At 45.7% G+C, this 26467-nt stretch overlaps 2 protein-coding genes across 4 annotated transcripts in view; one reads left to right on the plus strand and one right to left on the minus strand.

The window, feature by feature from the left end:
• LOC307096099 (transcription factor SPT20 homolog) overlaps positions 1-26467 on the minus strand; it is a gene marked incomplete at both ends in the record, with an annotated part of 77749 nt that overhangs the window by 48031 nt on the left and 3251 nt on the right.
• LOC307095714 (transcription factor SPT20 homolog) overlaps positions 1-26467 on the plus strand; it is a 105491-nt gene that overhangs the window by 40647 nt on the left and 38377 nt on the right. For 2 of the 3 annotated variants that reach the window (XM_079765185.1, XM_079765186.1), the window contains one exon: positions 13388-13535. The gene's annotated coding sequence lies outside the window, so the exon portion shown is untranslated. Of the gene's footprint in view, positions 1-13387; positions 13536-26467 lie in introns of those variants that run through there. The other variant, XM_079765187.1, reaches the window with a different exon arrangement.

Raw genomic sequence — 26467 nt, forward strand, 5'->3', positions numbered from 1 at the left:
TCATTAAACAATTTTTGAGCATGCCCAGCTGATGTGGCCCAGTGGTTGAGCGGCTAGCTATGAACCAGAAGGTCACGATTCAATTCCTGGTCAGGGCACATGCCCGGGTTGCGGGCTCCATCCCCAGTGGGTGGCCGCAGGAGGCAGCCGATCAATGATTCTCTCATCATTGATGTTTCTATCTCTCTCTCCCTCTCCCTCCCTCTTTGAAATCAAGAAAAATATATTAAAAAATAATTTTGAGCAAATAAAATTAAAATTCAAGGACATTCTGTTTGAACAGGTATTTGATCCTTGCTGCCTGGGGGTGCCACATGAATCTGTTTAGCTCTGGTTGTGCCAGACATTGGGGCTCCCCCCTCCTCTTTGAGACTATTCCTGCTGAGTGTCTGGGTGTAGCAGAAATTGTGTACACTGTTCACACTGTTCCACACTAAGGTGTCGAAGGCGGCTGGACCATGTAGAAATCCTGAGAAGCCCTATGACTCTGCCCCTTACAGCCTAGAGCACAGTCAGGATTGGGCAGGCAGTATTTTTTTCGTTCTTTTCCCCTTGGGTCTCACCTGGTCCCCCTAAGGAAGAGAGCCCTTCTCAAGAAGCAGCTTCAGCCAGCTCCATCTGACCACCTAGTATTCCTTCATATCCTACTCCCCCATTGTGTCAGTTTGCCATAAACCCGGCCAGGGATCCTTCTGAACCTGAGGGCAGTGGGTAACAGCAGAAGCCCTGAAGACTATCTAACTTGACCTTCACAAACCATTCTATGAGTTAAGTACTGTTTCTCGCCACTTTATAGTCGAGGAAGCTGAAGTTCAGAGAGGTGACATACTTTTCAAAGGTCAAACCATTAATAAGAAATGGACCTCAGCAGTCCTGTTTTTTTGAAATTGAGATGTAATTCACATACCATAAAATTCAGTGGTTTTAGTATACTCACAAAGTTGTGCAAACATCATGACTATCTAATTCTAAAACACTTTCAGCCGAGGCCGGTTTGGCTCAGTGGATAGAGCGTCGGCCTGCGGACTCAAGGGTCCCGGGTTCGATTCCGGTCAAGGGCATGTACCTTGGTTGCAGGCACATCCCCAGTGGGGGGTGTGCGGGAGGCAGCTGATCGATGTTTCTCTCTCATCGATGTTTCTAGCTCTCTGTCCCTCTCTCTTCCTCTCTGTAAAAAATCAATAAAATATATTAAAAAAAAAAAATAAAACACTTTCATTAATCTAACAAGGAACTCTGTACCCAGTCAGTCCCCATTTCACCCTCTGCCCAGCCCCTGGCAACCACCAATCTGCTTTGTCTCTATAGATTTGCCTATTCGGAACATTTCATGCAAATGAAATCATACAATATGTGGTCTTTCGTGACTGCCTCTTTCACTTAGCATAGTGTTTTCAGGGGTCATCCAAGTTGTAGCATGAATCAGTACCTTATTCTCCCCCCCCCCCCCCCCCGCGCAGAATAATATTTGATTGTATGGATAGACCACATTTTGTTTATCCATTCATCAGTTGATGGACATTTGACTTGTTTTTAATTTTTGCCTATCCTATATAATAAAAGCGTAGTATGTAAATTGTCCCCTCGACCAGGAGTTGTCTGGGAGTTCAACCAGGGGGCAGGGCCTGCCGGGGGAAGGGAGGGAGGCCCCAGCCAGCAGCCACTAGGGACCCTACCAGTGCACAAATTTTGTGCACTGGGCCTCTAGTTATGAATAATGCTACTATGAACATTCATGTACAAATTTTTGTGTGGACGTAGGCTTTCAGTTCGCTTCGTTATATACCTAGCAGTGGGATTGCTGAGTCCTGTGGGAACTCTCTGTTTAACTTTTTGAGGAACTGCCAGACTGTTTTCCAAAGCAGCTGCATCATTTTACATTCCCACCAGCGATGTGTAAGTGTGCCAACTTCTCCACATTCTCACAAGCAGAACTGATTTTCAAACTCATTTGCTTCCTCCCTCCCTCCCTCTCTTTCCCCCTTAAATATACATTTATTGCTTACTATGTAGCAGGCACCATGCCCAGCACCGGGACTCAAAGATAAATATGCCACTGCCCCCCTAGTCTAGGAGTCCTCAGTCCAGGGGAGACATGGCATATTTATCTTTGCACAGAGGTCCCTGCCTCCTGTGTGCTGCACGGGTGTTCTGGCCTCAGGTGTCACTTCTTACAAAATATAAAGATGAAGTGTAAAATTCATGCTGATAAAAAATTTGTGTTTACTTAGAATGACATTAACTAGCCAATAAAACTGCCATGACAAGTTGAGAGAGGAGAGAGAGAGAGACAGACTGTGGAAGAAAGAAAAAAGCTCTATATTTTAGTAGGTGACATGGTCCTCATTTGCTGCTTTTTTGTTGTTGTTAATCCTCACAGGAGGATATTTTTCCATTGATTTTTACAGAGAGTAGAAGGGAGGGGAGAGACATAGAGAGAGAGAGAGAAACATCAATGTGAGAGAGACACATAGATTGGTTGCTTCCTGCACGTGCCCCACCCAGGGCCAGGGATTGAGCCTGCAACCCAGGTTGTGCCCTTGACTGAAATTGAACCTGGGACCCTTCACTCCGCAGACTGATGCTCTATCCACTGAGCCAAACTGGCAAGGGCTCATTTGCTGCTTTTTGAACAGAGTCCCTCATTTTCATTTTGCACTGGGCCCCACAAATCCAGGCTCTGCACCTGGCTGAGTACCGTAGCAGAGGACACAACAAAATTACATGACAACCCTGGCCGGGTAGCTCAGTTGGTTAGAGCGTTGTCTTGATATGCCAAGGTTTTGGATTCAATCCCTGGTCAGGGCATATACAAGAAGCAACCAATGAATGCATAAATAAGTGGAACAACAAATTGCTCTCTCTCTGTCTCTTCCTCCCTCCCTCCTTCCCTCCCTCTCCCTCTCTTCTCTTTCTCCCTCTCTTAAAATCAGTAAGTTTTAAAAAATTACATGAAAAAGGCTGTGAATATGGGAAGGGGTAGAGAATTAAGCCCTCCATGCATTCTATAGCCTGGGAAATTTTTATTTTGTAAGGACAGAAGGGAGTGGAGGCTCTCAAAATACTCAGATCTTTGAAATTACTTCTCAAGAGTGATAAAGGATGACATTGGATTCAGTAGGAATCATTGGCCATATGTAGATTCTGTTTAAAATTTTAAGATGAGAGAATTTGGAGCCAAATGCTAGTTTATCTCTCAACTTCAAACGGGAAAGTCTTAGCTGGTCTTGCTCACTGCTGACGTCCTTGAGAGGTTAGTTTTGCGAAGGAGACCATAAATTACTCTGATTAGATAGTCCCTGGAGCTCTAGGGGAAGCTAGAGAGACACCAGGGTAGACAAAACGAGCCTGAGAACATCTGACTTCTTTCCTGCCCCACCACATTAATTTTCTCTTCTTTACATACAACCCCTTTGCTATTATCTTCTTTGTGTTTGTTGATCAGATTTCTATAATTTTTATTACAAACGGACTTACAAACTCGGTGGAATATACAGACACGTGTTCAAGGTCACTTAGCGAGTAACCAGAACACCCAAGGCTAGAATCCATATGTCCTTTTATTTGGAATGAGAGTTGCACTGTATGATTATAGACTATTAAGTCATTTTTGTAAATATCATCTTGGGGCAACATATTCTTTTTTAAAATATATTTTATTGATTTTTTTTTACAGAGAAGAAGGGAGAGGGATAGAGAGTTAGAAACTACGATGAGAAAGAAACATCGATAAGCTGCCTCCTGCACACCCCCTACTGGAGATGTGCTCACAACCAAGGTACATGCCCTTGACTGGAATCGAACCTGGGACCTTTCAGTCCACAGGCTGACGCTCTATCCACTGAGCCAAACCGGTCAGGGCGGGGCAACATATTCTTATTATTTGGCCTTTTTTTTTTTTACTGTAATTACTGAAATATAAACCCCCATCTGGCCCCAAAAAGTTTAGTTTGCACATAAACATGATCATGGATCATTTTTAAGACTGAAAAAGTTCTTCGTTGGCAATTCTATTAACCATTGGACAAGAAATTACAGCAACAAACCCACTGTCTGCTTAATTCAGCTCTTCAGACGAGTTTCACTTAGGAATATGTGTTTCCATCCCAGAAATGATTAGTGGATGGTTAAATTACAAGAGGAGGGAGAATGAACATTTTGAATGAAAGGGTATGTAATGAGAGAGTTTGAAGTGGAAGAAAATTGCTCGCAAATAGAATAGGATTTTGAACAAGAGACAAACTGGCTCAGCTATTTATATACATTACCAGTTTCAATCATTACATTCTGGGCTCCTTTTCAGTTCTGGCCAGTGTTTCTTAACCTGCTGAATGCTTATACTTCATTGTCCAGAGTTTTGCAGCAGTTATACTGCTAAACAGAGGGGTGCATTGTCCAGAGCTCCCCAAGAAGCTGCTGATTTGATGGCTTACGAGCAGGATAAAGCTAGTCTCTCTCCCTTTCTCTATTTAAAAAAAAAATAGTTTTTATTGTTTTCAGAGAAGAAGAGAGAGGGAGAGGGAGAGAGATAGGAACATCAATGATGAGAGAGAATCATTGATCGGCTACCTCCTGCACGCCCCACACTGGGGATCGAGCCCGCAACCCGGGCATGTGCCCTGACCGGGAATCGAACCCTGATCTCCTGGTTCATAGGTCGATGCTCAACCACTGAGCCACATTGGCCGGGCTCTTCCTTCTCTCTTTTATTCCTCTTCTCATTACTGAGCCCACAGTGGATTGGGTCCGTGGGGAGATGCATTTGCAGAGGGCCTGCATCCCAAAGACAGAACCTTCTCTCTGTGGCCGGGGAGAGAGGGAGGCAGAGAGAGCTCTGGCTGATTGCTCATCGGAGCTCTAAGAGGCCAGGGATGTCATCTAGGCAAAGCCAGGTCAGCCAGGTCAGGTGTAAGGTTTTTCAACCTCTTTGGGACTTGATCCTGCTAACGTGGTGGTCGTATAAATCACTGGAAACTCGCAGGGGGGCAAAACATTTTTTTGTGTCCTGTCCAGGTGGCCCAGTTACCTTGGAGTGTTGTCCCACACACCAAAAGGTTTCAGGTTCAATACCCGGCTAGGGTGCGCATGAGAGGCAACTGATTGATGTTTCTCCCCCACCCCTCTCCTTTCCTGTCTCTCTCAAAATCAGTAAAAACATATCCTTGGGTGAAAATGAAAAAACAAAACAAAACAGAAAAACAAAAACCAATGTTTTCATTTATCCATGAATCTCCTGCATATTGAAGAAATGTTTAACATCTGCCAGGCAGGGGACACACGAGGATGGTCTGGCGGGAAAGGATCCCCTCCTCCGGGTCTTGGGTGGAGCGTTTTGAGGTGGACTTTGTATATTGCTCCTGCCTCAGGCAGGCCTTCGGGCAGCTGAGCTACTCTTGGTAAAAGGGAGAAGCTCCTACAGTGAAGTACCTGAGCACGTGCTATTGCCTTGGCATCTGCATTTGCAGGGAACTGAAGCTAAGACCAGGGTTTGCATCTGTTCAGAAAAACTGGATGAGAGCATAACTAAAAGGCAGGTACCTTCAAAGGACACTGGCAGACATAACGCAGAAACAGCCTGTCCCAGACACATGACAGCAGACTCCTAGGACCTCCTGGTGCATCTGCGAACAACAAAAGTCATTCCCTTGATGACCAATCCAGCAGTTCAAGGGCAGATTGCCCTGAGTGGTGTAGACCTGGACCTGTAGATTAATGTCCTGCCAGCTGACCTTGTCAGGAGAGACTGAGGACGTGGAAAACAGCCTTGCTGGTAGCTAGCTAGCTCTTTTTATTTTGTTAGAGAGAGAATGGAAGGGAGGGGGAGAGACAGAGAGAGAAACATCAATGTGAGAGAGACTCATTGATTGGTTGCCTCCTGCACACATCCCAACCAGGGCCGGAGATAGAGCCTGCAACCAAGGTACGTGCCCTTGACCGGAATTGAACCATGGACTGATGCTCTATCCACTGAGCTAAACAGGCTAGGGTTGGTAGCTAGGTTTTAATGTTCCCAAATGAAGATAAATAGTGCTCATGGAAAATAAATAATGTCCCTGTTAGAAGTAGACAGAAACAAGGCTACTCAACAAGGAAACCGATTAACAGTCCCCGACCTTTGACGAACAAGATGCACTGCTGCTCCTTTACCAATCGCAATTCTAGCCCCTTCTGAATATTCCCATCTCTCAAAGAAAAGAAAATTAGGAGTTATTATATTGCTTCTGCCTCTTGACAACATGGAATTCAGAACATGCCCCTACTTCCTTAGGAATCCCCTGACACTTGCCCTGGCGGGGTGGGTAGCTCAGTTGGTTAGAGTGTCCTTCTGCTCTGCCAAGGTTGCGGGTTCCATCCCCGGTCAGGGCCACATACGAGCATCAACCAATGGGCCTGGCTGGTGTGGCTCAGTGGTTGAGCATCGACCTATGAACCAGGAGGTCACAGTTCGATTCCCAGTTGGGGCATATGCTCGGGTTGCAGGCTCGATCCCCAGTGCGGGGCGTGCAGGAGGCAACTGATCAATGATTCTCTCTCATCATTGATGTTTCTATCTCTCTCTTCCTCTCCCTCCCTCTCTGAAATCAATAAAAACATATTTTCAAAGAAAGAGCAATGCCACTTAAAAAAATCAGCCAATGAATGCATAAATGGAACAACAAATCAATCTCTCTCTCTCTCTCTCTCTCTCTCTCTCTCTCTCTCTCTCTCAAATTAATTTTAAAAAAAAGAATCCCTCAACACCTGCCTAAATCCTGTAATTACCCCCCTCCCTGGTCCCTCTTACAAAAATGCCCCATGGTCCCTGGAGTGAATTCTTGCTAGTTGCAGTAAGGTAACAGAAGCTAATTTGGTTTGACTCTAGATGTGTTCCCGGTGGTCTTCCATTGGTAGGTATCTGCACTGGCCTCTTGGCTTACTGCCAGCTGATTAGCATCAGAAGAGATGCTAAGGAAAAGAAAGCAAGTGCCACCGTTTTCAAATGTCTGCCATTTCTTCTCTCCTCTCTTCTCTTTCTCCCACATAAATCCTGTTTTTGCCTTTGTGAGGTGGAATTGATGGGGTAGTGGCTTTTTTGGATACATGCAGAATAGCATGTTAATACTCCCTATTTATGTCTCCTAGTCAGTCTGCTCTGTGGTAGTCGGTTACTGAAGATGTGGCAGTAACAGCAGAGGCCTCCATATAGTTGATACCTTAAATTCCAAATCATGCATCTCTCTTTTTAAAATGCTCCTCCACTATTTCTTCCAGCATGGGCTCCAGATTTCCAACAAGTTGCTTACCTCTCTTCTGCAGCCCATCAGAAAAGAAACAAACAAACAAAAAACACCCCAAATCCTCAAACTCCAAAAGGACATCAAAAAAGCTTCTTACTTTATTAGGCAGAGCATTTAAGCCTCTATCTCAACACTCAACTCATTTGCAGATCTAAAGACTCATTGTGAATGAGAAATGGAAACTAACTTTAATATCCAATAATAGGAGAATAGTTAAGTACAGTGCATCAGCCAAGTGGACTATCTTGCAGCTGTTAAATGAGATAATTAAGGCAACCTAGAAACAAGGTATATTGTGTATGAAACAATTGTTTATGAAAATTAAACATACGACAAAAAAAAAAAGTGAACAATGTGATTACAACTAAAAAAAAAAAAAATCATCTACCTGTAGCTCAGGACCTAAACTGGGTACTGGGAGGGATTTATACTAGGCATGACTTTCATTTTTTTTTAAATTTTATTTTATTGTTTAAAGTATTGCATATAGTACATATATCTCCTTTTTTTCCCCCATTGACCTTCCCCCAGCCTCCTCTACCCTCTGTCGCATGCCTCATCCCAACCCCCAGTGTCTTGTGTCCATTGGTTGTGCTTATATGCATGCATACAAGTCCTTTGGTTGATCTCTTTCCCTCCCTCCCCAACACTCCCCAGCCTTCCTGCTGTAATTTGACAGTCTGTTCGGTGCTTTACTGCTTCTGTATCTATCTTTTTGTTCATCAGGTTATAAGGTTCTTTATTATCCATAAATGAGTGAGATCGTGTGGTATTTTTCTTTCACTGACTGGCTTATTTCATTTAGCATAATGCTCTCCAGTTCCATCCATGCTGCTGCAAATGGTAAGAATTGCTTCTTTTTTATAGCAGCGTAGTATGCCATCGTGTAGATGTACCATAGTTTTCTAATCCACTCATCTGCTGATGGGCATTTAGGCTGTTTCTAAATCTTAGCTATGGTGAATTGTGCCGCTATGAACATAGGGGTGCATATATCCTTTCTGATTGGTGTTTCTAGTTTCTTGGGATATATTCCTAGAAGTGGTGGCATGACTTTCTTTTTTTTAAATTTTTTATCCTCACCCGAAGATATTTCTTCCATTGATTTTTAGAGAGAGTGGAAGGAAGAGGGAGAGACAGAGAGAAACGCCATTGTGAGAGAGACACATTGATTGGCTGCCTCCAGCATGCCCCCAACCAGAGCTGGGAGCCTGCAACTGAGGTATGTTCCCTTGACAGGAATCAAACCTGGGACCCTTTAATCCACAGGCCGACGCTCTAGCCACTGAGCCAAACCGGCTAGGGCTAGGTATGACTTTTAAAAAATTCAATTTATTGGTGTGACATTGGTTCGCAAAACCATACAGATTTCAAGTATACAACTCAATGAAAACATCTTTTGCACATGGCATCGTGTGTTCATCACCCCAAGCAAAGTCTCTTTCCATCCCCATTCCACCCCCACTTTGCCCATCTCCAGCTACCCCCAATACCTTTCCCTCTGACTATCACCACACCCACACTGTTGTCCATATATATATGTGTGTATGTGTGTGTGTGTGTGTGTGTGTGTGTGTGTGTGTGTATTAGTGTCCTGGTGCACAGATTCATGCACACTGAAAGGAAATTAATTAGAACAAATATTTTAATATCGCTATTTGCCCTTTCTCTATAATAGAAGTGCCAACCAAATTCATGATCCACAATGACAGATTGAAACACACGCATGCAATTGGTGCCAGCAGGCTTTATATGTATCGGGCATGAGTGAGTCAACTTAGCCATAAAGGTATATATGTATGTATGTGTATATATATATATATATATATATATATATATATATATATGCGCATACACACACAGTAGAGGCCCAGTGCATGAAATTTGTGCACGGGGTTGGGGGGTGTCCCTCAGCCCAGCCTGCACCCTCTCCAATCTGGAACATCCCTATCACAATCCAGGACTGCTGGCTCCTAACCGCTCGCCTGCCTGCCTTCCTGATTGCCCCTAACCGCTTCTGCCTGCCAGCCTGATCACCCCCTTACCATTCCCCTGCCAGCCTGATTGATGCCTAACTGCTCCCCTTCCAGGCTGATTGCTCCTAACTGCCCTCCCCTGCAGTCATGGTCACCCCTAACTGCCTTCCCCTGCAGGCCTGGGCACCCCTAACTGCCCTCCCCTGCAGGCCCAGTTGCCCCCAACTTCCTTCCTCTGCTGGCCTGATCGCCCACAACTGCCCTCCCTTGCAGGCCTGGTCCCTCCCAACTGCCCTTCCCTGCTGGCCATCTTGTGGTGGCCATCTTGTGTCCACATGGGGGCAGCCATCTTGTGTGTTGGAGTGATGGTAAATTTGCATAGTACTCTTTTATTAGATAGGATATACTTAAATCCTTCACCTTCTTTCATCTAGCTCCCCATCCCCCTCCTCTCTGATAGCTGTCAGTCTATTCCATGTATCCATGCCCCTGGTTCTATTTTGTTCATCAGTTTATTTTGTTCACTAGATTCCATGTATGCATGAGATCATGTGATACTTGTCTTTTTCTGACTGGCTTATTTCTCTTAGCATAATACTCTCCAGGTTATGACGTGACAGCTTCAGCAGTAGGCTCTATTTGAATGAGAGATAAAGGAACCTGGTGGAAAGGACCAGGGCTTGGGAATATGGTGAGGTGAGTGAGGCACTTGCACAAAGTTTAATGAGTACCAAACAAACAAACAAAAAGTTTCTGTCATCAAGATTTAAAATTTTAAAATAAAATATTTTTAAAAAATCAGAATTAAGGCCCAAAAAACCACCCATGATGAGCACAGTCTCAAAATTTTGAAGTGAAAGTTTGACCCGGCACTCGCATGACTCAGAGTGAGCACCGCACTTGCCTCACCCTAGTCCTAGCCTGGTAAGGACAATGGCCAGCCATGCAGGGCCACCAGCTCTCTCCCACCTCTGGGACTGAGCCCCATTGAGAATATTGGCCACTCCGCACTAACCCCCAAAAGAGGGGGAGTCTGAATGCACCCACTGGGTTAGGGAATGGTTGATCAGAGGGAAGTTGTTTCCACGTACACACAGTAGTCAGTCCCCTCTTATTTGTGGTTTGGCTTTCCCAGGTTTCCATTACCCAAAGTCAACCACAGTCAAAAAAAAATATATTAAATGGAAAATTCTAGAAACAAACAATTCGTGTTTTAAATTGTGCTCTGTTCTGAGTAGTATGATGAAATCTCATGCTGTCTGTTCAGGATGTGAATCATTCCTTTGGCCCAAATCTCCACAATGTAGATGCTTGTCAGTTACTTCGTAGCTTCTCAGTTATGAGATTGACTGTCGTGGTATCTTAGTGTGTGTATTGAAGTCCCTCCTATTTTGCTTAATAATGGCCCCAAGGTGCAAGAGTGGAGATGCTGACAATTAAGATGTGCCAATGAGAAGCCATAAAGTGCTTCTTTTAAGTAAAAAATATGTGTGTATAAGAAAAAACATAATTTATATAGGGTTCGGTATTATCAGCAATTCCAGGCATCCACTGGAGGTCTTGGAAAGTATATCCTGCAGACAAGGGGGGACTTCTGTAGTCCAATGTCAAATAGATCTTCCAGGGGCTCTTGTTGGAACAAGGAGATATAGCAAATAAAAATGCCCCACCAAGCAAATCTCCATAAAGAGCCACTCTATGAATGTAACCTAGTTGGGTGACTCTTGCGAGATCGTTAGAGTCATGTCTATGAGTCAGAAACAGCAAAGGATATCACTATAGCAACCTGTGTCCCTTGGGCAACACTGTCCTTGTAGGAGCAAAGGCTGAAGGAGGTACATTATCTTATCTAATAAAGAAGGAATATGCTAATTGACCCGCATGCCATTGCAAAGATGGTGGCGCCCACAGCCAATAAGGAGGGGATATGCTAATTGACTGCCCTGCCCTCAAAGATGGCGGCACCCACAGCCACAAGGTGGCAACGCCCAGTCCCTTCAGCCCTGCAGGCGTGCGGCAAGGCAGGCCTGGCTGCTCTGCGCGCCTGCCTCTGGAGTCCCCCAGTCCTCTCAGACCCCCCAGCTGCCCAGGGCCACCCGAGGCTCAGGTAACCAGGGCTGGCCAAGGCTTGCACTGCTGGCAGTGGCAGCAGCAGAGGTATGATGGGGTCACCTTCTCCTGATTGCCAGGTCACCTCCCATCCCTGAGGGCTCCTGGATTGTGAGAGGGGGCAGACCGGGCTGAGGGACCCCCTGTCCAGTGCATGAATTTTCATGCACCGGGCCTCTAGTGCTTGTATATCAATATATGTCAGACAACCCAGTATCCCCCGCTTCCCAAGGAGCCAAAAGGCTAGCATTTGGAGATGATATTTCTGTATACACTGTAGGTGTGGGGCTGATGTACAGAGATCCAGTTTTGTAATTGTAAACTGCCAGACTTGGGTGACCTGTGAAAATATGCAAATATGCAAGGACTAGAGGGTAAAGACCCTGATCAAAGTGACTGTGTCAGAGAAATAGCATAATGGTTGTTTAACATCTTTTAAAGTTTTTCTTAGTGTTTTAATGTAATTTTTTTCAATTAATAAAAGGAAAAATGAAGAAAGTATCATAGCCACAAAGTTACCTATTGTACACAGCCTGGAGTTCAGTAAACTTAAATGACGTGATTGTCTGAGTATGAAAGATGAAAGAGGTTTTATCGAGATCAAGATCTTGGTTTTCCTAATGATCATCTGACTAGAAAACGCTAGGTCAAATTCTTATGAAGATTAAATTCCTGTAGGAGGAGGCCTAAAATAAGCATTCTGTATTAAAACTTACAAAACAAGAGGGCTTCAGGCAGGGGCCTGTTAGCTAGATTCCCTGTGTCCCATTGTTTCTGAGTGGCCTTGCAGGCAGGGATTTGCCTGCCATGTGGATTCTGCTCTTAACTATCTGTAAATTGTCCGTTCTCACTTCTGAAATCTAAGACCCCAGTCCCCCTTTTTTCCTTTGTCCAGAATGTCTTGGTAATATTCATGCTTATATGAATTCCCCATGTACATGTATTAAACTCTGATTTTTTTTCCTGTTAAAAAAACACACACAAAAAACTATGGCCAGTGATTCTAACGTGTAGCCAAGATTGAGAACCGATGAGACCAGTGCTGTCTAACAGAATTTTCTGCAGTGATGGAAATCTTATACCTGTCCAATAGACTGGCCCCCAGCCACATGTGGCTCTTGAGCTCTGAAATGTGGCTAGTGAACTGGATTTTAAATTTTGTTTAATTTTAAGTAATTTAAATTGAAATGTAACTAGCCTGGGACTCTGCTCTTTATGAGCTCACCAGGAGATTTTTCACAGCTGCATTTGGCAAACTTCCTGGGGATCTGGGCAAAATGCAGATTCTGATTCAGTCGGTCTGGGGTGGGGCCCGAGACTCTGCATTTCTAATAGGTGCACAAGGCCTGCCAATGCTGCTGGTCGGGAGACCACACTTTAGGTAGCATGGCTGGAGGTTTTGGTTGTATTTGGGTGTTTTTTAAAAGGTAAATTCCAAGTGGATGCTGTCAGCCATTTCCTTTCTTTCTTTGTTAAACTATATTTTTATTGATTTCAGAGAGGAAGGGAGAGGGAGAGAGAGAGAGAAACATCCATGATGAGAGAGAATCATTGATTGGCTGCCTCCTGCATGCCCCACACTGGGGATCGAGCCTGCAACCCGGACATGTGCCCTGACTGGGAATTGAACCATCACCATAGGTTGACGCTGGTTTATAGGTTGACGCTCAACCACTGAGCCACGCGGGCCGGGCCTGTTAGCCATTTTCAAATGTTCTTTTCAGTAAAAGTTTTTCAAAAATTAGTTTTAAAATTGAGGTAAAATTGACATGTAATGTGGAAATTTAAGGTGTATACATTGATTTGATACATTTATTTATTGCAATATGATTGCCACCCTAGTGTTAGCTAATATCTCTATGACATCACATAATTCTCATTTTTGTGGTGAGAACACTTACGATTTAGTCTCTTAGCAATTTTGAAGTATTGTTGACTAGAATCACTATGCTGTGCATGAGAGCTCCAAGATTTACTTATCTTCTAGTTGATAACATCTCTGCAATTCCCCCCCCCCCCCCCCAGGGTGAGAGGTGTCTGGGACATCATGGACCTTTCACTTCCCTCCTCCTGGTTACATCTGGTCAGCTGTACTTTATCCTCCTGCCCCAGTTCCCTACGCACTGAAAATGCTAGCAACACCTTGAAGACTCGAGAGAAGTAGAAATCCAAGGTAAGTGGCATCCTGGTCATATCTGTATTTTGTGCAATGCATTATTTTTCTTTCACAATTTACTGCCTGTTCCAGGAAAAAAAGAGAACCTGTGTGTGTGGTGAGAGGGCTAGTCAATATGCAGAGCAAGATTGTTGTTTCAGAAATTTGCTAATTGCCACAGATCACCATGACTGAAAAGTGCAAGTTTTGCACAGCTTATGGCACGGAAATGGGGTTTGACGTGTATTTGCCAATGTTAAACAGTTGTATTTCCGATAGATAATAGAAAATTCCCTAAGATTAGTGCTAACATTTGATAATAAGTGAAAATTCCTGATTAGTAAATAGAAGAGAAAAGGGGATTTTTAGTGGGCCAGAAACATTAAATTGTCGTAACATGGACTGACTTTTTAAGTCTCAGGAAGTTAAATGGATCTTTTAATGGGAAATAATGGGCACCCTCTCTCCCCTCCTCCAACATACTGGTGTGTTCTACAACACCACCCATAAGGCAGGTAGCTGCTCCTTTCTTAACAACACTCCAAGGCTACAAAACTCTCGTATTTAGATAAAAGAACCTAATTATGCACTGTGCATCTCAGTTGCAGTCTTTCACAGATTGTTGCTGCAGGAGAAAGGAAGGCTGTGTGAAAAGCCCAGCCAGCATGGCTCAGTGTTGAGTGTTGACCTATGAACCAGGAGGTCACGGTTCTATTCCCGGTCAGGGCACATGCCTGGGTTGCGGACTCGATCCCCAGGGCGGGTGCGTGCAGTAGGCAGCCGATCAATGATTCTGAAATCAGTCCTATATGATAAAACCCTAATATGCAAATCGACCCAACAGCGGAATGACCAGTCGCTATGATATGCACTGACCACCAGGGGGCAGACGCTCAATGCAGGAGCTGTGTTTAGCCAGAAGCTGGGCTCACGGCTGGTGAGAGCAGTAGTGGTGGCAGGAGCCTCTTCTGCCTCCGTGGCAGCCCTAAGGACCCCTTGGGAGATGTCCACCCACATGCCTAAGTTGGCAGGCGGACATCCCCTGAGGGGTCCCGGACTGCAAGAGGGCGCAGGCTGGGCTGAGGGACTACCCCCCCCAGGGCATGAATGTCGTGCACCAGGCCTCTAGTGTGTGTGTGTGTGTGTGTGTGTGTGTGTGTGTGTGTGTATCTCACACTCCTGCCGAGAGAGACAAATTTTTGACATTTCTTAAACTGTGCCTTCTCTTGTCCCACAGCATCCCTCTATGGTCTCTCATAGGTTCTTTCACCATCAATTCCTCCTTTACTAATAATAATATCTCCATTTCTGTTTCTTATGGCATTGACCTGCTATCTCTTTATTTCTTACTAGCCGGTTTGGCTCAGTGGATAGAGCGTTGGCCTGAGGACTCAAGGGTCCCAGGTTTGATTCTGGTTAAGGACATGTACCTTGGTTGTGAGCACATCCCCAGTAGGGGGTGTGCAGGAGGCAGCTGATTGATGTTTCTCTCTCATCCATGTTTCTAATTCTCTCTCCCCCTCCCTTCCTCTCTGTAAAATAATCAATAAAATACATTAAAAATTATCATATAGCTGGGTTTTGTTTTTAAACTTATTTTGAAATTTTTTATTTTTTTATAGAATTAAGTCCATTCATGCTTGGCCAGTGGTGCTCAGTGGTTGAGCATCGACCTATGAACCAGGAGGTTGAGGTTCGATTCCTGGTCGGGCCACATGCTCGGGTTGTGGGCTCAGTCCCCAGTGGGGGGCATGCAGGAGGCAGATGATCAATGATTCTCATCATTCTGTTTCTATCTCTCTCCCTCTCCCGTCTTCTCTTTGAAATCAATAAATCATATTAAAAAAAAGAATTAAGTCCATTCACATTTCCTGAAATGACTGATATACAGTCATGTGTTGCTTTATGAAGGGGATATATTCTGAGAAATGCATTGTTATGTGATTTCATCATTGCATGAACATTATAGAGTGTACTTATACAAGTCTAGCTGGTATAGCCTACTACACACCTAGGCCTCTGTTTTTATTCATTCACTATTTGGTGAGAATGATTTCTTGAGTGTTTTTCTCAAATAGGTCATGTGGTTGTTAAAATTTTTTAATTCTTAAAAAATTAAAAAAGTTTTTTTTTTTTTTTACCCTGATGGATGCATGAAATACTAGCTGGGTATGAGATTCTTGGGTTGCAGTCCTTTACTTTTAATATCTCTAGATGTTATTTCAACATCTAGCTTCTAGGACTTTCAGTGTTGTATAAGAGAAATCCAATATTCATTTTACTTCTTATTTGTAGATAACTTATTCTTTCTGATTGGAAACTTAATATTTATTTTTTTATTCTTGAGATTTAGAATTTGACCAAGGTATACCTAAGTGTGTGTATCAGCTATTGGCACAATAATGCTATGTAACTAACTACCATGAAAATCTCATCGGCATCCTATATAATAAAAGGCTGTTATGCAAATAGACTGAATGGTGGAACAACCGAACAACCGGTTGCTATGATGTTGGCCGCAGCGGGATGGTGGAGCAGGTGAGCGGGGGCGCCAGACCAAGGCGGGGCGCCGGTCGCTGTCATCAGGGCAAGCCTCTGGTGGGTTACTGAAAATTCTTTGCTCCCGTGCACCGCGGTCCCGCCTGGCGTTCACACCTGCTGCGGGCACCAGCCCTGCTTGCACTCGCTGCCGGTGCCAGAGCCACCGCTTGCACCCACTGCTGGTGCCCGGCTCTGATCACTCTTCAGGGCTTCTCCACCTCCCCCTGCTCCTGAGGGGCGATCAGGGCTGGTCCACATCGCTCGGCCTCGTCAGCAGGTGTGAGCAGTGGCTGCTGGCCCCAATCACCCCTGAGCACTTCTCAACCTCCCCCTGCTCCTATGGGGCAATCGGGGCAGCAGAAACTGCTCGCACCCACTGACGGCACCGGCCCTGCTTGCACCCACTGCTAGCGCCGGCCCCAATCGCTCGCTCCATCAGCATGTAGGAGCGGTGGTGGTGGGAGCGGGCCACGGTGGGAGGGGCTGGGCAGCGGCACCCCTTTGTCCGCCATAGCCTTGCGGCCCACAGTTCCTTTCAAGGTGCATGAATTTGTGCACTGGGCCCCTAGTTAAACAATAAGCATTTATTGGTCACTCACACATCTTCAAATCTAGGCTGGGCTTGACTCTGAGATTCAGGCTGGGTCCAGGTCTGCTTGATATATTTCTCATCCTACTCAGATCAGGCGCCTCAGAAAGCAGAAGTATAGAATGGTGAGCCCACTATGCAGGTGTAATTCAAGCTTCTGCTTGTATCACATCTACTAACAGTCCATTGGCCAAAGTGAGTCACATGGCCAACTTAAAGTCATGATATAGGGAAGTACAACCTGCTCATTCATGTTAGATAAAGGGGAGGGAATTGTTAATTGTTGAATAGTAATTTAATCTACTATAATGTATAGATTAACTGTTATAATTCTCATGGAACCTACTGGGACTTCTTGCACTTTTTCTTCCCCTCTCCCCCCACTGCAACACAGAAATTTATGTGTTCACAAATGAAAGCATGATTTTACTGGAAGGATCAGATGATTTAAATCGTAGATTTTACAATTCTTTTAACTACCGGATAAGCCAATGTCACATACTCATTTCAAAATAATTTAATGGCTACATCTGTTCTTCAAGTTTCTTATCTTTTCCCTTATGAGTTCTATATTTTTTAGATATGCTTTGAGATATTTCTCCCCCTTCACCCAGATTATTAACTCTGACTGCAACTATAGACATTCTCTCCTTTAATTCACCTAGTGCATTTTAAAATTTGAAACCATAACATATAGTTACAGAAAGTATGGGAAGATGTGTGCATGTATAAGATGACCAACTTATCCTGGTTTAACCAGAATGTCCTAGTTTTAGCACTGAAAGCCCCACAACCATGGAACCCCCTCAGCCCCAGGTGAAATGAGACAGCTGATTATCCTAATGTTGTATTTGAATCTCTTCAAATCCTAGTTTTATTTTTTAAATTGTTATCTGTGTCTTCTATTAATCCTGTTTTGCTGGGTGCATGCCCTGTTTGATCTTCCTCCTTCTGGCTGCTGGGAACTCTTATATGACTTGTTATTTCTCTTTATCTGCTAGACTGAGACCATCTGGGTCTTGCCTGTCATGCACAAGGGCTTGGAATGAATTTAGTCATCAGCTTTACTGGTTTGGGGGAAAGGAAAACTTATAAGGCCTATGTTCCAGTAGAAGGACTTGCACCCTTATTGCTCTGCTTTTATAGGGTGAGCAGGAGAAAACAATCCCAACAATGAATGGATGCACAAAGTACTTGGGTGCCAGGCAGTCTGGAGTTGGACTCTAGCTAGTTAAAGAAATTATCTGGGAATTCCAGCTGCCAACACATGACGTTTGTTGGGAGACACTTCTCCATGGGTTTCTCTTGTTTCTGCACATCTTGTGAACAAAGGCACTGACAGCTTTTATTTAGGATTAACTTTCTAAGGAAGTTTGTATAGTGAACAGCCTTAGGAGATATAGTGTGGCCCTCTGGAGCCAAAGACACATTTGTTTGTTAATGGGCATAATAAAGACTGTGTTCGCCTCTAGAGCAAAACTTGGGCAGGTTTACTTGCAGCCCCGTTTAAAATACCGGGGTTTCCTAAGTGTGGGTTCCTCCCCTGTGGCACACATCCACTTGGGCCCACCTCTGTATTGGCAACCAATGCAAACATGAAGTTCATGCTGCCTATTGTACTATGAATAATAAAGTCACTTATCTCTGACCCACTGATGGCACTGAGCTATCGGGACCAGCCCTGATTGCCCCTCAGGAGCAGGGGGAGGTGGAGAAGCCTTGAGGAGTGATTGGAGCCAGGCACCAGCAATGGGTGCTGGTATCCATGAAACTGAGGCAGACTAACTTTTAGCTTGCAAGCAGGGAGTCTTATACCCGTCACAGTTTCTCAGCAGAGCCCTTTAGAAGTGATGTGCCCTCCTGTCAAAAATCTGAGTTCAGTGGAAGCGCCTCCATACTCTGCTCCACCAAGCAAGCCCAAATGAGGCTACTTTAGATAATTCTGCTTATTTTAATACAGTGAATAACGGGCAACTACATGGTGTTCTATAATCCCTGATCTCTCTATAGAGGAAGTCCCAATCTATGGAAGCGTTGTCTTCTAAGGATTGATTTACCAGTATATGTATTTTTCTACAGCAGTAATTTGGAAAACAGCAGTTAGATGTAGCCCTAGTTATTCCTACATTGGCCCTCTAAACTTATTAAACAGCTTTAGTTTAGTGGTTAAAACCATGGGTTCTGGAGCCAGACTATCTAGATTTAAGTCCTGGCCCCTCCATGAGCCAGGTGTGTGACCTTTGACAAGTTACATTAATCTCTCTGTTTCCTCACTTGAAAATGGAGGGTCATTTTAAGGATTGAATGAATAATGCATGCCATGTGAGTAACTCCTTTCCAACCTACTATGATAACCATTCAGTAATCTGGCCACTTTGCCCTAGCTGGTTTGGTTCAGTGGATAGAGCGTGGGCCCATGGACAGAAGGCTCCCGGGTTCCAGGTTCGATTCTGGTCAAGGGGACCTATTTTGGTTGCAGCCTCCTCCCCAGCCTGGGCGATGTGTCTCTCTCACATTGATATTTCTCTCTGTCTTTCCCTCTCTCTAAAAAAAAAATCAATAAAAATGTTTAAAAAAATATATTTAAAAAATAAATCTGGCCACTTACGTACAATGTAAGCAAACTTGATCATTACCATAGTCTTGCTCATGTAACATATACTGTTGGAGATAATGCTTATTACCTACTTCTGTTTCAGGGGAGGGGCTTCCATTGGAGCAAGTACTCCTTTTTTAAAAATATTTTTTTATTGGCTCTAGCTGGTTTGGCTCAGTGGTTAGAGCATTGGCCTGCAGACCAAAGGGTCCTGGGTTTGATTCTGGTCAAGGGCATGTACCTCAGTTGCAGGCTCCTCCCCGGCCCAGGCCCTGGTGGGGGCGTGTACAAGAGGCAACCAATCGATGTGTTTCTCTCACATCCATATTGTCTTTCCCTCTCTCTTCCACTCTCTTTAAAAATCAATGGAAAAATATCCTCGGGTGAGGATTTAAAAAAATATATTGATTTCAGAGAGGAAGGGAGAAGGAGAGATAGAAACATCAATGATGAGACAGAATCATTGATTGGCTGCCTCCTGCACATCCCCCACCAAAGATGGAGTCCACAACCTGGGCATGTGCCCCCAACTGAGAATCAAACCGCAACTCCCCCACCCCCCAGCCCCCCGGTTCATATGTCGACACCAACCACTGAGCCATGCCGGCCAGGCTAGAGCAAGTACTCTTAACCTGAGTTCCATGGACACTTTTAGGAGACCCTTATATCTTTATTTTCTCTGACCTCTAACTAAAATATAATATTTCCTGCAAATATGAATATGGATAACCAACCACAATAATAGTAGCAATGTCTATGAATCTGTACAAAATAGAAGTCACAGATGTTTTCAAGACATTTCCCTGGTTGCAGATATCTCAAAACGTCATTCACGTTCATCACTACTTTGAACTTATAATAGTTATTAGCCCTGCCACTAAATCTCATTATTTAATGCAGTAACAAAAAGCACATATATTATTTATCATAAATTTGTTTATTTTACACTTCCAAGGTTATATTTTAGTGATATTGGCTTCTTTTATAATGCCGTATATTTTATTTTACGCACACAAAAAGGTTATTCTGAGGACAGATCCATAGTCTTCACCAAATGCCAAAGGGGCCGATGCCTATTGCCCAGGGCGTAAGAAGCTCTTCATTAGAGGAAAACTGGCCTTGCTCTGCCCACTCAATTCTCCCCAGTGAGAGGGCCAGACCCATGGGGAAGGCTCTGCAGTTCTCCAGCCCTGCCTGTGAGTGAGTGGACGAATCTCCCTAACAAGAGGGTCCAATATTAGGAAACCCACCTGGTCCAGTCCAGATCTAAATTATGTCCTCAGATGTATGAGCATCATATAGAAGGAGACTATATTGATGTCCAGCTGTCTGACTCCTGAATATTTTTCAAGCGGTTCCAAACTCCAGCAGAGAGGTCAGTTACTAGGTCCCCTAGGGTCCCATTCCCACATGGATTGTTTCATTAGATTTTATCATCCCACCTAATAATAGACAAATATGCAAATTGACCATACCTCTGACACACCCACAAGCCACGCCCACAAACCACGACCACCATCCAATCAGAGCGAGTATGCAAATTAACCCAAACCAAGATGGCTACAGCCACAGAGAGCAAGGTTTCCTAGGTAACAGAGGAAGCCAAGCTTTCTGCCTGCCCTTGCCAGGCCTAAGCCTCCACTCAAGCTACAAAGTTTCAATTATAGAAGGTAAACAAATTCAAACAAATGGCGGCAGAATGGAGCTTGAGAGAGCAGGCCAGGGTTGCCGCCGGCAACAGGGGAAGCAAAGCTTTCCGCACACCCTGGCCCGGCCCACCCGCTTAAGGCAACAAAGTTTCAATTATAACCCCAACAGAAATGGCTGCCGGCCTCGGAGGGAGCCCCAGGCTTGGCTCCGCTCCAGGCTACAAAGTTTCAACTGTAGAAGGAAAATAAATTCCAGATACCAGGGCCTCCGCTTGGGTTGCCAGGGGGCGTGGCCGGCCTGCAAACCACCACAGGCCCCTCGCTCAGGCCGCCCCATGCCCCAAGGGAACCCCCACCTGATCTGGGACACCCTTCAGGGCAAACCAGCTGGCCCCCACCCCTGTACCAGGCCTCTATCCTATCTAATAAAAGAGTAATGTGCAGATTGATCATCACTGCAACACACAATATAGCTGCCCCATGTGGTCAAAGATTCTGCCCCCATGTGGACACAAGATGGCCACCACAAGATGGCCAGCAGGAGAGGGCAGTTGGGAGGCACCCGGCCTGCAAGGGAGGGCAGTTGTGAGGGACCAGGCCTGCAAGGGAGGGCAGTTGAGAGGGACCAGGCTTGCAAGGGAGGGCAGTTGGAGGTGATCAACCCTGCAGGAGAGGGCAGTTAGGGGTGACCAGGCTGGCAGAGGAGGGAAGTTGGGGGCAAACAGGCTGGCAGAGGAGCAGTTAAGCATCAACCAGGCTGGCAGCGGAGTGGTTAGGGGGTGATCAGGCTGGCAGGCAGAAGCGGTTAGGGGCAATCAGGAAGGCAGGCAGGCAAGCAGTTGGGAGCCAGCAGTCCTGGATTGTGAGAGGGATGTCCGACTGCTCGTTTAGGCCCGATCCCACCGGGCAGTCGGACATCCCTTGAGGGGTCCCATATTGGCGAGGGTACAGGCTGGGCTGAGGGACAACCCCCCTCCGTGCACGAATTTCGTGCACCGGGCCTCTAGTCCTATATAATAAAGAGGGAATATGCAAACTGACCATCACTCCACCACAAAGATGGCTGCACACACAGCAGAGGCTGAGTTCCCGTAACGAGCATATGACTAAATGACAGACTGTAATCTGTCATTTCAACCATGCATCTTGGGGTCTCTCCAGGCATATGGTGGGTCCACTAGGGATGGGTCTATGTCTTGCCCTCCATGAGGCATTGGAGAGGGAAATGTGATAAAAGACACAGTCTCTGACCCCTGGAGGCTTGGGTCCAAATCTGGGCTCTGATACTTCACACATGGGTGACCTGGAGCAAATTACTTAAACTGCCAGTGCCCTGTTTTCTCATCCATAATCGCAACTTCCTTACATGGTCTTAGCAAGGGCTGCGTGGGTTAAAACATCAAACAGAACAGTGCCTAGCATGTAGTGAGAACAGAGCGTGGGGGGTGGGGAGAGGAGATCCTGTATTTTATAGCCTAGGTATTTTTTTCTTTTCTTTTCTTTTCTTTTCTTTTCTTTTCTTTTCTTTTCTTTTCTTTTCTTTTCTTTTCTTTTCTTTTCTTTTCTTTTCTTACACATGTCCCCCTTTTCCCCCCCATTGACCCCCTCCAACCCACCCCCACCCTCTACCCTCCACCCCAGGCCTTCACCACCCTATTGTCTGTGTCCATGGAGCCTAGGTATTTTTCAAAATGCCGTTAAAGCGGCTATGTATATTTTCCCTGCAGATAAAATCCTGAGGTCCTAGAGATGGATTGTTTTATTAGATTTTATGGAAAAAGATACATAACTAACTGAAATGTTACTAAGCCTCTGTGAGGCTTGTCCTCTCCCTTACCAGTAAGAATAAACTCAGCTTTCTCTAATAAACAGGTGGTCATGGTGCTTCCAGGAGCAACACACAGCAAAAAACAAAGACAATATTGGTATCCGTTAGAAGGTGGGAGAAGTGGGAATGGGACTCTGGGGGACAATCTGTCTAGCAAGGAACCTAAGATATTTCTGTTACTTTTAAGAATAAAGAAAAATTTCTTAGGAGAATTGGGTGATTTCCCTCAAATTTTTTAAGACAGAAATCTAGAATGAAATAATAGATTTTTAAACTATCATACTATATAATAATGAGGGAATATGCAAATTGACTGTCACTCCACCACAAAGATGGCTGCACCCACAGCGGAGGCTGAGTTCCCGTGATGAGCCTTAACAAGCAATCAGCAGGGACATGAGCTGTGCACCCCGCCTCCCGCCCCCCTGGGGCTTGACAGGGGACCTCAGGCCACGCCCCCCACACTGGCGCCAGGTCGGGGGACCTCAGGCCGTGCCCCCGCCCAGCAGGGCTTGACAGGGCCCCTCAGGCCACACCCCCTGCCTCGCGGGGCTTGACAGGGGACCTCAGGCTGCACTCCCCGCCCCGGCGCCAGGCCGGGGGACCTCAGGCCATGCCCCCACCCAGCAGGGCTTGACGGGACTTCAAGGTGTGCCCCCCGCCCCGGTGCTGGGCTGGGGGACCTCAGGCTGCTCCCCATCCCAGCACCAGGACAGGGGACCTGAGGCCGCACCCCCCACCTGGTGGGGGTTGACGGGGGACCTCAGCCTGCTCCCCTTGCCCCCGGCCGGGAGACCTCAGGCCACACCCCCTGCCCAGCAGGGCTTGATGGGGGACCTCAGGCCACGCTCCCTGCCCTGGCGCCAGGCCGGGGGACCTGAGGCCGTACCCCCCGCCTGGTGGGGCTTGATGGGACCTGAGGCTGTGCCCCCCTCCCGGTGGGGCTTGACAGGGGACCTGAGGCTGTGCCCCCCTCCCAGTGGGGCTTGACGGGGGACCTGAGGCTGCGCCACCTGCCCGGCAGGGCTTGATAAGGGTGGGACCGGCCGGGTCTGGATCTAGCCCAATGGGGGGGGTGGCTGGGTCTGGGTCTCGCGTGATTTTGAGGCACACGTGGATGGGCGGGAACTTGATTCTGGGTCCTGTGGTGAGCCCCAGACTCTGACAGGAGGAAGATTTTCATATACATTTTACTAATTTTCTTTCATCTCTGACACTTCTATTATAGAGAAAGGGCAAATAGCAATATTAAATTATTTCCTCTAATTAATCCCCTTTATTTATTTATTTATTTATTTATTTTAAAAATATATTTTATTGATTTTTTTACAGAGAGGAAGGAAGAGGGATAGAGAGTTAGAAACATCAATGATGAGAGAGAAACATCCATCAGCTGCCTCCTGCACGCCCCCCACTGGGGATATGCCCGCAACCAAGGTACATGCCCTTGACCGGAATCGAACCCGGGACCCTCAGTCCACAGGCTAATGCTCTATCCACTGAGCCACACCGGTTAGGGCTAATTAATCCCCTTTTAATGTGCACGAATTTTGTGCACCGGGCCATTAGTCTATAAATAAATACAAATTCTATATGCAGATAGACATACCTGGATTTCATGGGGTGGACAATACTTTTCTGTGTGGAATCTTCTTCCCATTATCACTTTGGTCTGTGTTCTGCCCTCTGACTTGCAGCAGGGTGACGGACACTAAAATCTTGAGACTTCTATTTCCCATTCTCTCTACTGTATACTCATCTTTATATGTGTAACATTCATTATTCCATTGAGACTTCATCATAGTAGGAATCTAGCTAAAACTGCTGAAGTATAAAATTACACGATCTATATTCTAAAGAGGTATTCTCATTTCCGTTGGTATCTGTATTCTCCCCATCCCACCTAGGGCCTAACACAATACCAGGGACAAGGGACTCCGCCCTACATAGTTGTTTGAATCAGTACATTTTTCTGGGATTTTACTTCAAGGGTGATACGCTTTCCTCAACATTGCTATGGCAGTTGCATCATATTACCAACGCTGGTGGGGATCATCAGAAGGACACATAGGACACAAAGACCACAAAAGGTTCTCTGAAACAAAACTAAATTTATTTGCTTGACTGGGAAGGCAGTGCAAGCACAAGCAGCAAAAGGGAAGAAATTCATCAAATCTGGGGAGAGTCTGAGTTCAGGTCTCTGGCTGGTTCCCAAGGCCGAGCGTAAACTCTTCTTTGTGACTGGTCATCGCACTGGTTCACTTCTTCAGAGTGCGGGTACCACGGCCGAAGATGTCCAGGATGGGCTGCAGAAGCTCGAACAGGCATAGTGTCACGCAGAGGACAGAGTTGAGGTGTCTGTTTGAAGTCGATCAAAAATCTTTCCTGAACGGGATCCGTAGCACATGAGCACAGCTGACTTCATCGAGTAAGACTCACCGGTGACCTGCCCCTTCAGGCATCTCTTTTGGAACTGTCAGACCCAATGTCCTTCTTTTGTTAGGGCAAAACATACATGTGTACTTAGAAAAACAAATTTTATGTGGACAGGTTGCCCTTCAAGTTGTAACAAAGCAAAATATAAGAGACACACAAAACCTGTACACAGTGTTCAAAGTGACATTACCCACGGTAGCTAACAGGTGGAACCAACCCAAATGCACATCAATGCAGAATGGATAAAGGGATGTGGCATATGCAGAGAACCAGATATCACTCAGACATGAAAAGGAATCAAGTACCAATACATGTTACAACGTGGATGAACCTCAAAAACATTATGCCAAGGAAAAGAGGCCAGATACAAAAGGCCACACACTGTGACTCCATTCATAGGAAACATCTAGACTGGGGAAGTCCGTCCAGACACAAGGCAAACTGGTGGTTACAGGGGCGGGGGAGGGAAGGATGGGAACCTAGTGCTTAAGGGCTACAGAGATCTTTTGGGGTGATGAAATGTCTTCCCAACAGGGATGGTGGCAGCAAACACTACATTAGTAATTGCCACTGAATTATACACTTCACCCGAGTTGTTTCTTATGCGAATTACATCTCAATAAAAAGAAACGGGGGGAAAAAAAAAAGAAACGGGGAGGGGGCGGGGGAAACCCCAGAAAAGTTCAGGCATCCTTTGAGGCCCATTGAAAGACCCCAGAAGCAGAAAAGAGCTGCGGGAGCAGGACTATGGGACAATTGCTCAGTGAGCCAGGGGAGGGAAAAGAAAGAGAAGCGGGCCGGGTTCCCCTTCAGACTCGAACAAGGCCCCAAACAAGGCCGCGAACAAGGCCCCAAAAACTGGAAAGGCAGCCCAGCCCATGTAGCTCAGTGGTTAGCGTCTGGCCATGAATCAAGAGTTCACCAGTTCCATACCCAGTCAGGGCACATACCGGTTGCAGGCTGGATCCCCAGTGGGGGCCGTACAGGAGGCCGTCAATTTTGCCTCTCATGGATGTTTCTCTCTCTCTCTCTCCTTTCCTCTCTCTCTAAAATCAATAAAAACATATTTTTTTAAAACTTGAAAAGCAAACAAATAAAACTCACTTCCAAATGGTTACCTATGTACTTTTCTGCAATAAGCTACACTTCTAAAACTAGAAACGATCGCATAAAGGGAGAAAACACGGCATCCCAGAAACGCCTTTTCCCAGGCCTGCTTGCAGCCTGGAGGGAGAGCTGGGCTCTGTGGTGGGCGCCTGGGGCACAGAGCCTTCCAAAGGCCCGCGACACGGCCCGCGCCCGCCACTCTGC

This window comes from Cnephaeus nilssonii (assembly GCF_951640355.1).
Source record: "Cnephaeus nilssonii genome assembly, chromosome: X".
Lineage (NCBI taxonomy): Eukaryota > Metazoa > Chordata > Mammalia > Chiroptera > Vespertilionidae > Cnephaeus > Cnephaeus nilssonii.